This window comes from Astatotilapia calliptera, unplaced genomic scaffold (genome assembly GCF_900246225.1).
Source record: "Astatotilapia calliptera unplaced genomic scaffold, fAstCal1.2 U_scaffold_4, whole genome shotgun sequence".
Taxonomy (NCBI): domain Eukaryota; kingdom Metazoa; phylum Chordata; class Actinopteri; order Cichliformes; family Cichlidae; genus Astatotilapia; species Astatotilapia calliptera.
This window is the reverse complement of record NW_020535778.1, coordinates 534,871-545,535: the sequence shown is the minus strand read 5'-3', so window position 1 is coordinate 545,535 and position 10,665 is coordinate 534,871. Positions and strand designations below refer to the sequence as shown.

General features: G+C 38.7%; 1 long non-coding RNA gene across 1 annotated transcript; it reads left to right on the top strand.

Annotated features, from left to right (window-relative positions):
• The first annotated feature begins 5,431 nt into the window (after nt 1–5,431).
• On the top strand, nt 5,432–5,915 carry LOC113018095 (uncharacterized). The gene is made up of 2 exons (XR_003271692.1): nt 5,432–5,625; nt 5,710–5,915. It is a non-coding gene; the product is annotated as an uncharacterized LOC113018095 (long non-coding RNA).
• Nucleotides 5,916–10,665: the final 4,750 nt, after the last annotated feature.

Below are 10,665 nucleotides of genomic sequence, written 5' to 3'. Positions count from 1 at the left end.
ATGAAGGGCACTGTCCTGTCCTCCCTGTGATGGAGGGAGATGACGTCGCTCTGCTTTGTAAATCAAAGACCACTCCCTCCAACATCACAGCTGCTTTTTATCAGTGATGGCCAAATGAGGCTTTCTGACGCATTGAAGCTTGTATTGAAAAACGGCTCATTACGCGAAGCTTTGCACAGTCCTATCTGGTGGCCAAAAATATGACGAGCAGCTTGAATCTACAAAATAAAACGAACTGCTTCATTATGACTGCTCACTCTACAGAATGGAGTTCTGTTTGATATTGGGCCACCGCTGTGTTGCTTTGAACTTTGAAAAAAATCGTTGTCCATTTCTTTAATAAATAATTTTGCTCAGTAAATTTTCCTTGTTTAAACATGCGCCATGGTGTGGTTCTGTTTTACGTGTGACTTCTCGATGAAAAATACATATAACATAATTCACTGGACAGCTGGACAAGTATGTTTATAATATAATATTAGGCCAATTTTCTTACACATATTTTTGACCTAGGGGTTGAATTGATTGTGAACTGGAAAGGGAGAATGCTTATGAACTTGCAAAATAAAAACTTGACGCATTTAAGGTAACACTTTTTCATTTTTCTTTAAGAAGAGAATTTGTTCTGCTGTGCGATGGCCGAGGCTGTTTCTTTTCTTGGAGATAATTTCTCCTGCCTTAGAGAAAATTCTTTCCCATGAAACGGAAGAGGCTGGAATGCAGAGAAACTGCAATTCAAGTTGGTAGAGATGCAGTTGTACGGTCTTCCTGGGTCCCACAGAGGATCACCTTAAAAGAATAAACAGATTAAATTGCTGGACATCTTGTAGAATAACATTTTAAGATTATTTAAAAAAAAATTTTATTATATTAAATTCATGTCTTTCTAAATGTGTTTATAAGTTATATAATGATATTTATATTATGAAAAGCGTATTTTTGACATTTTAAGTTTTTCACATTTTCAGATAGAAACACGCACATAAATAAGCACAAAACCAAAGTAAACAAAAAAACCTAAAACCTGGCAAACCCACCTGATTGACCAGAATCAACTCACATACACGACAGGACATACTCCTCTCTTCTGGCTCCATATCTCTCCACAGAATGATCAGTGGTTCGCCATCTCTGTTTCATTCTTCAACTGTGGATCTGCCTTGTCATTTTCCCAAACCAACTCGGACTCAGCTCTTTCAGTGCCACTCCATCACCATTGTTCCCCTTGCTGAGCTGCGTCTATCACAGTTTATGTTCAAAGTTCACAGTAATCTCATAGCTTCTGTTCATAGTACATCACACTCACTTTGTCTGAGACCTCATACTTCATGTTACAGTAACTTCATTTTTACTTCATGTAAATATTATTGTCACAACATCACTGTGAATTAAATTCTTGTTCACTTCATTCTGGGCCTCCGTTTTAAGTCTGCTTTTAGGACCACCTCACGTTCTGGCTTCAGCCCTGACACATGTCACCAGTAATGACATGCATATCTTTACACTGTGGTAGGAAACCCACACATGCTCCTGTCTGCTGTCTGGTTTTCCACAGACTCGTGTACATCACAGCCAGCAGACTCACATGTGACACCTTTCTATGTAACTGACACGTTGGCTGTGGCTTAACTTTAGCCATCTGTGGTGTGTTTGCTCTCAGCTTTGTCTGCAGCACTCCTCACAACAAACATCCACTACAACTGCAGTGCTATTCAGGTCTGTGGCAAAGCAGATCAAAGCAGAAATAAAAAAATAATGATGTTGCATCATTAACAACAAATTGATTAACATGAATAGCTACTTTATTGTGCTGCAGGGCCCTAGTTCATGGGGCCTGGCCGGCACAGCACAAACAAGGTCCTAAAGGATGGTTCCCACCCTCCTTTAGGCCCACCACCCATATGAGGCACTATAGGGGTAGGTGCAATGCGTGCTGGGCGGCGACAAGAAGCGGGAGACCCTGGCAGACTGATCCCTGGCTACTGACACTTGCTATTCGGACAATGAATGTCACCTCTCTGGAAGGAGCCCGAGTTTAGGCAAAGAGGTTGAGAGGTACTGGCTAGATATAGTCGGTGTGCTGAAAGGTGTTCCACCTGTGGACTCTGTTGTCCTACTGAAAGATTTCAACACTTATGTGGGAAACGATAGCGAGACCTGGAGGAAGGCTCTGCCAGATCTGAACCCAAGTGGTGTTCTGTTACCAGATCACGTGGATCATGTGGTGGGGAGGATGCTGGACAGACCTGAGGCACCCAAACGTATACTCAGGGTACACTGGGAACATCTGACAGATGCCCTGATCTCCAAAATCTTCAACTCCCACATTCAGTAGAGCTTCAACAGCATTCCGAGGGAGACTGGGGATACTAAACTCAAACGGACCATTTTCCACACCTCCATTGCTGCTGCTGTACTCAGCTATGGCCGCAAGGTGGTTGGTGCTTGTTGTGGTGGTAACCCCCGAACAAATGGTGGACATCAGAGGTGAAGGGAGCAATCAGGCTGAAGATTGCTCCCTTCAATCTCCGGAGGCAGCAACTGGGACCGACAGGCAGAGTGGAACAGCTTTAGGTAGTGACTGAAAGAACAAGGTCGCAGATACAAGCAGTGGAAATAAGCTTTCTCCTAAGGGTAGCTGGCTTCTCCTTTAGAGATAGGATGAGGAGTTTGACCATCCAGGAGGAGCTCAGAGTAGAGCCGCTGCTCGTCCACATTGAAAATAGGTATTTCTGGGATCTGAAAGGTACGCTTCCTCGGTGAGGTGTTTCAGACCGTCCCATCAGGAGGAGGCCCCGGGGCAGAGCCTCGGACACCCTCGAGAGATTATGTATCTCGGCTTGCCTGGGAACGATTTCTTGTTCCCCTGGACAAGCTGGAGGAGGTGCCCAGGGGAGAAGGAGGTCTAGGCTTCTCTGTTTAGGCTGCTGCCCCAATGTAATATTTAAGGGTGCAGTGTTGTCAGAAAGACAGTGACATCTCAACGTGCATAAAACCTTTCCTGTTTTCTTCACAGTCAGGGGTTAAAAAAAGACTTTATAAATGTGTCTCTCCCACACTGATGACTTTGGATAAACAGAACCAATCACAGTGTTGGTCTTTGTCTCAGTAATAGAAGTTTTACCTGTTTTTGACAGCAAGTCAACGGTTTAAGCAGAGAGAAGCAGCAATCAAAACAACTGCAGGTCACTGTCTCTCAGATGAGCTGCAGTCAGCTACAGAAAGAACCACATTGTTTCCACAAATCTGCAACACGACCAACACAGGAGATGATTAAGATCAAAGTTAATCAAATACACAGATAATCACTTTTGAGATTCTCTCATATTATATAAGAAACGTTTGCCACACAGAACACAGGGAACTGTCAATGAAGGCATGAGGCAGGTTTCATTTATATGTATTTATTGTTGTCTGTGGTTTCCTGATTGACTTCAGCCACTTTCAATGCTTGTTTTAACATTTAGTGATTTTTTTTCTTTTTTGCAGTCTGACAGAGAAACCATTTCACTGATGACCGCAACACTGGCAACCTGTCACAGAGGAAAAGGAGGAGGGTTTGACTATAAGTGACTGTGAGCTGGTCAAACTATTGATCTGTTATCACCGAGAGCAGGATGAAGAACAGATGTCTGCTGTGGCTGCTCTGTAAGTGCACTGTAATGATCTATGAAAATCTGTTGGTACTCCAATTTAAACAGTGAGTTTCGTGTAGAATCGGAGAGGTATTAGATCATGTTATTATTATTGAGACAAGGAAAAGGGGTCAACAGGAAATCAAAGATTTTCTTTACAAATAAATACAGTGTAGAAAACTGATGTGGAAACACTGAGTTATCAGTTAATATGCTCCACCTATGCAGATGGCTGCACAGGACTTTAAACAAAGTTAATAAGTTAAGTTTTTTGACTCTTTAGTAAAAGTCGGAATCCTTCTTGAATAATGATAAACAGGCAAAAAAAAAAGTGATATACCTAAAGAAATAGTACTTATTCTTCCAAATTATATCAGTGATATTGGATATCATTTATTTGTGTGTGTTTTGTTTTAATGTTGCAGCTTGAGATGGTTAGAACAACTTATATAATGATGTGTAACTTTATCTATTATAAATGTTGAGGAACACAGTGATTGAATCCAAAATGTGCGGGAGCTGAAGTATAAAACTACAAAACAAAGAAATACCTCAAAAACATTCAGACACGTGGTATGAATTGTACTCTATAAAGTGCTCCTTTCTTTGCTTTCACTTTCTTTACTTTTCTTTGCAGTTATATTAACAGATTGCCAGCACTCTGTGTAGTATATAGAAGTTTCCTACTTTCTTCACTCATCAGTGTGTAATTCAACCAAACCCATGACGTCTGTGTTCTCCACAGTCTGGTGGTTTTCTGTTTGTTCTTCTGTTCTGTTGAATGTCAAACTGAAACTTACCTCAGTGTCATTTCTCTTTAGTTCTGATGTCACTGCAGAGCCACTCGACATGTCAAGGTCAGTCAATTTAAATCAGTTAATGGGTTATACCTTTGGTCCTTTTTATGCTTTGCTGTAGCATGCGATGATAATTATTACAGTAATTGATGGCTGAAGCCTGCTGAATATTTGACCTTCATAAGTATGAAGGAAGTATATTCATCCTTAAAAATTCCAGTTTCTAAATATACTGATCAGTATTTAATTTAACCACAGGAAGCAGACAGTCTGAATCTTGAGTGGTTCTAACAGACTACAAGAAGATAATTTATTTTGTTTACATAATCCCAAAACATCCCCCTCACAGCTGATCTGACTGTGAGTCCCAGCAGCTCTCAGTTCTTTGAAGGAGACTTTGTGTCTCTGAGCTGTGAGGAGGACGACAGCTCTGCTGGATGGACTCTGAGGAGAAACACAAGCAAACAACACAGGACTCAGTGTGGAACAGATGATTGGGAAAACCAGCTGGTTCTTCCTGTAATGTCGGTCACATCTACACATGGAGAGTGGAGTTTACTGGTGTGAGTCCAGAGAGGGTCCCATCAGTAACATGGTTAACCTGACAGTCACTGGTAAGCTGAGTGTGTGGAGTTAGTGTTGATGAAGCTGTGTGTAAATGGATGAAATGCTGTAGTTTGTCTCTGTGTTGAGGTGGATCAGTGATCCTGCAGAGTCCTGTCCTCCCTGTGATGGAGGGAGATGACGTCACTCTGCTCTGTGAAACAAAGACCACTCCCTCCAACCTCCCAGCTGCTTTCTATAAAGATGGCTCCCTCATCAGGAAGCAGCCTACAGGTCACATGACCATCCAGCATGTTTCCAGGTCTGATGAAGGCCTCTACAAGTGTGACATCAGCGGTCATGGAGAGTCTCCATCCAGCTGGATCACTGTCACAGGTGAGGAGCTTCACTCTAATTTCACCTCTTACTTCATCCACATATTCACTGAACAGGTGGGATTCTCTCTGCAGGCAAACCTACAACCACAACCTCGCCCACCACTTCTACAAATATGCCACCTACCTCTGCTTTGTCCCCTTACTCTACCACCCTCCATCTTGTGATCAGAGTAGTCTGTCACCTGGTGGTGTTCTGTCCATAATTCATCTCCACTTTCATCGTGATGTCTCTATATCGAGGCAGAGCCAAAGGTAACTCCCTGAGTCTCCTCGATAATTTATCATTATCATTTATGATTGCTTTTGTATTATTTCTCTGATGACCTCATGTTACAGAAAATGACTATCCCCATGGCAACAGCAACCAATGCTGAGCAGAGATTGTGTGAGGACTATGACGATATTGGGGCGGTGACCACTGAGCATCAGTTCTAAGCTCATGCTCCATCAGAGGGAGTTCACTGTGACTGAATTACATGCGATATCATAACACCTGGCTTTGCTCATGTGAACTTTATGAATAAAGGTTTTCCTTGTTGACATCCTGGTGTTGCTTTTTTCACATTTTTGTAGTTTTTAAGTTTTATGTTAGTGTCAGTGAGAGGGAAGATATGCAGGCTTGATCGAGAACAGCATAAGCACATGTAAGAAGTTAACATAGTAGTGAACCCACACAGACTCCTTTTCTGCTGCCTCGTATGTATGTTTTTCTACAGACCCAGGCTCTATTTTAGCCGTCTGTTGTGTGGTTACTCTCAGCTGCAGTACTCGACTTTCAGATCTGTGTTTCTGATCTGGTCGCATTTCCCCACACAACCATGTATAGAGTTTACAGAGAATGGTCTGAAAAGAGAAACCCGATGTTGAACTGTGTTCCAACTCTGAAGGTGATGACAGTCTGCTTCTCCTCTGTTTTATTTACTGCAACTGAATCAATGAAAACAACCTGAATCACAGACACAGTCCTCAGACAGGGATAGAGACCAAAGTTGAACAAGTTTATCTTTTGGATCAGAGATGAGCTTGTCTGAGGTAGAAATGATCAAATAATGAAGGAATAAATGTTCTAAGGTTCCTGTTGAACATGTGATTTCATACTTATCAGAGATGAATGGAGTGGTGTTCTTGTTTCCCTGTGTTTATTATATCTTTAAACCGACCTCATGATGTTTTAGCACTCTTTACAATTCACTGACTCTCAGCTCCCTGGAGTTCCTCTAAATGTTTGTTATTAACAGTTTTCAGGTGTGAAGTCACAAGCTTTCTTTCTCAAATTTTCTAAAAAGAAAAAAATGTGTTTAGGTATTTTTCCCCCCTTTTTTTTAAATCACAGTGTTGTTTTACTGCTGTGATAACTGTGTTAAAATGTTAAACTAGGCTTGTTTACACTCATCCAGCCATTGGCAGGAATTTGAAGAGGAAAAACAACACAAGCAACATGCTGACTCATCTATGCATGTTAGAGCAGGTTAAAGGTTTGAGTGGTTTGGCTGTCTACTCTATCACATAGTAGAAAGTGTACTCAGCTTTTCTTTTTTCTTTTCTTTTTTGTGATTTTTGTGATTTGAACAACACACAAAAAATCAATTGTACGAAATAATATTTACAAACCAAATGTCATTTAAACACATGGACACAGTTTCAAATATGACCCACTTGTCATACTGATGTTTTTTTGGGGTTTTTTTGGTTAAAAAGAGACTTTTAAAAAAGTGTTCACTCACCTACAGACTGCAGTGTGTTACAATGTTACAATGCAAATCAGAAACAAAAACACGACTTTGACAGAATTCATCTCGCACACTCTAAGGAGTGTCGTAGTCTGAACGAAACAGAGAAGTTTTAGTGAACAGCTCTGAGAATATGGGAGGAGGAAAGTAGGGCGAGAGTAAGTCTTGTAATTCAAGAAAATTCTGCTTACAAAAAAGAGGGGGAAAGAGAAAGCTACGAAAGCTACGTGTATGTCTCTTGCACCTAAACAGAAGAGCAAAAGCAGGAAGGAAGTCGGCTTATGAGGAGACTCTACAGTATAACCTGGTGTTGGGGTTCCTCTTTTCTTTGCGATGCTAATCGCTGCACAGAAACACCAGCTGGAGTCCTGTTAAACAGTCCCCTCAATGCTTCTAAAGGAAACTAAGTGTCACTGCAGGGTGTGTTTAAGGAACGGATCCAAATGCAGACCATATAATATACCGTAGTAAAAAGAAACAAACTCATAACCAAGATTAAATAGAATAAACTAGACTTAAAACTCAAGGCAACCTGATAACAATACAAGAATTTAACATCCTTTCAATGTACCTAAGAAATCACAAATATAACAATCAACTCAAAATGCTAGGTCACAGATCCCAGCCCCTGACACTAAGAGGGTGACAGGCAGCCAAATAAGATCACAGTCTCTGTTTAATAGGTTAAATATTAAAGTTCAGGAAATGAACTCCTTAAGTTGGATCTGCAAACATATGATTCACTTAATTTTCACAGAACTTCAAAGATGCCTGGAAGGTTTTTACACAAATGAAGCATGCAGATGTTAACCTCGCAACCTGCTTCTAGCCTTAAAGTGTTTTCAGCCTGTTTGGTGTTGAAGCACGAGGTCACCACAATAACTATGAATAATAATTGTATTTGTATTTTGGTTGAAAAGGATGAATAGCAGTATGTAGCAACACATTTATTGTATGTGCAATGAAAGGAAATGTGATAGACATTTTCTGTTGTTCCTTTAAAGTTATCATATAAGTAACAACATCCAGGCTGTTCAGCTTTCAATGCTTTGTCACTGTGGTATTTTAATGTCTTATTTCATCAGTCTGAAACTTCCTCCTGCTCATGTTCAGTTCAAACAGTCTGTTCAGACAATATTCTAGCAATAGAAAAAGATCTTACAGAGAAATATCATTGCTGGAGAAACAGTCAGTGGAATAAAAGTGACACTAACAACATGCTGATCCCTCGACACAAGTTGGAGCGACTTAGACATTTAAGTATTAGATAATTAAAACGGCAGCTCGCAAACAACAATTAGAGCCTTCATAACTGAATACAGAATGTATAAATTATAAATTGCATTACCACAGGTAACAGGCAGTAATAACTACAAGTAACAAACACACATACATATACATACATATATATCTACACACACAAGTACATATATGTACATACATACGCACACTTTTTTTTTTTTTGGAATCCATACCAGCAATGGTAAGAGAACATACATTACAGAGAACACTAAAAACCATCATTAAGTATACTGTGACCAGACCAACTGTTTGTAGAGAAATTTAAATCTATGAATATTTTTGCATTGTTTCAATTGTAAACTCAGACTGTTCCAGATTTTCACACCACATACAGACACACAAAAACCTTTACGGGTTGTTCGAGTTCTGGGTAATTTGAATTCTCCAAAGCCTCTCACATTATAAACCTTTTCTCAAATTTCAAATCTAGTTTGTAAATTTGCCGGTAAAAGTTTAGTAAAAGCTTTATACAAAATTATGGATGTATTGTAATTAACCAGATCCTGGAATTTAAGTAACTTTGCCTGAAGAAAGAATTTGTGAGTATGATCTAGATAACCAGCCTTGTGAATAATACGCAGTGCTCGTTTCTGTACTGTGACTAATGGATTAGTTGTATTTTTATATGTATTTCCCCACACTTCCACACAATATGTAAGATATGGAAGAACCAGGGTACAGTACAGAGTACGAAGTGCATCTTTATCAAGGAATTGTTTCACTTTGTTCAAAACTGTTCTGGAAATTTTGGTTTTTATGTGTCTGACGTGGGGTTTCCATGAAATTTTATTATCAATTACGACTCCCAAAAATTTGTTTTCACTCACATTATCAATTGGTACACCTTCAATGATAATTGGTAATTCTATATTATATTTTAAATTACCAAAAAACATTGCTTTAGTTTTATTTATATTTAATGATAATTTATTTATGTCCATCCATTTTTTTATTAATTTTAGCTCCATGTTTACGGTCATTACAAGATCAGTATAATCATCGCTACTGAAAAATATGTTGGTGTCATCTGCGAACAGTATGAGTTTAAGTACTTGAGAAACATCAAAAATATCATTTATGTATACATTGAAAAGTGTTGGTACGAACACTGACCCTTGGGGAACACCACATGTAATACCAAGTTTCTCTGAATGGTAATGCCCTATCCTAACATATTGTTCCTGACCCGTTAGGTAACTTTTTAACCAGTTACCAGCTTTCCCTCGAATACCATATCTTTCCAATTTATCCAATAAAATTGAGCGATTGATTGTGTCGAAGGCCTTTTTGAGATCAACAAAAATACCAACTGCATATTTATTTTTATCCAGTGTATCAGCAATTTATTCTACTGCCTCAATTATCGCCACTGAAGTGGTTCTTTGCGTTCTGAAACCATACTGACCAACATTTATTATTTGATGTTTTTCAAGGAATTTTTCTAATCTTGAATTAAAAAGTTTTTCTAGAATTTTTGAGAATTGAGGCAGTAGAGAAATAGGCCTATAATTGGTAAAACTGTGTTTGTCATTACTTTTATATAGTGGTATTACTTTCGCAATTTTCATTTTTTTTTGGAAAACAACCGGACTGAAATGATAAATTACAGATATATGTTAAGGGACTAGCAATATTCAGAATAACCTGTTTAACTACAGACATATTTATTTGATGATAATCCATTGAAGACTTACTTTTACATTTTAATGTGATATTTATTACTTCTTGCTCATTTGTAGCTGAGAGGAACAGTGAAAAGGGATTTGATTTTATATTACTGATATTTTCATTTTTATGGCACGGGATGTCCGCTGCTAGTTCAGGGCCAACATAAATGAAGAATTTATTGAACCTATCGACAATATTACTCATGTTGTGATTTTCACCATTTGCATCAGTAAAATATTCAGGATATGATGTTCCAGAAGATCCTTGTTTAATTAAGTTGTTTAACACATCCCAAGTTCCTTTTATATTGTTTTTATTTACATATAATCTTCTTCTATAATAAAGTTGTTTACTCGTTCTTATAATATCAGTCAATTTATTTCTATATGCTTTATATCTCTGTTCCACTTCTTTTGTTTTTACTTTGATAAACTGTTTATACAGATTGTTTTTCTTTTTGCAAGCATTAATAATTCCTTTTGTGAGCCAAGGACTTTTTATCTTTTTCTTTGTCATGTGTTCGTTTACAGGACAATGTTTATTGTACCACATAGTAAAAATATCTAGAAAATTATCATAAGCCTTGTCCACA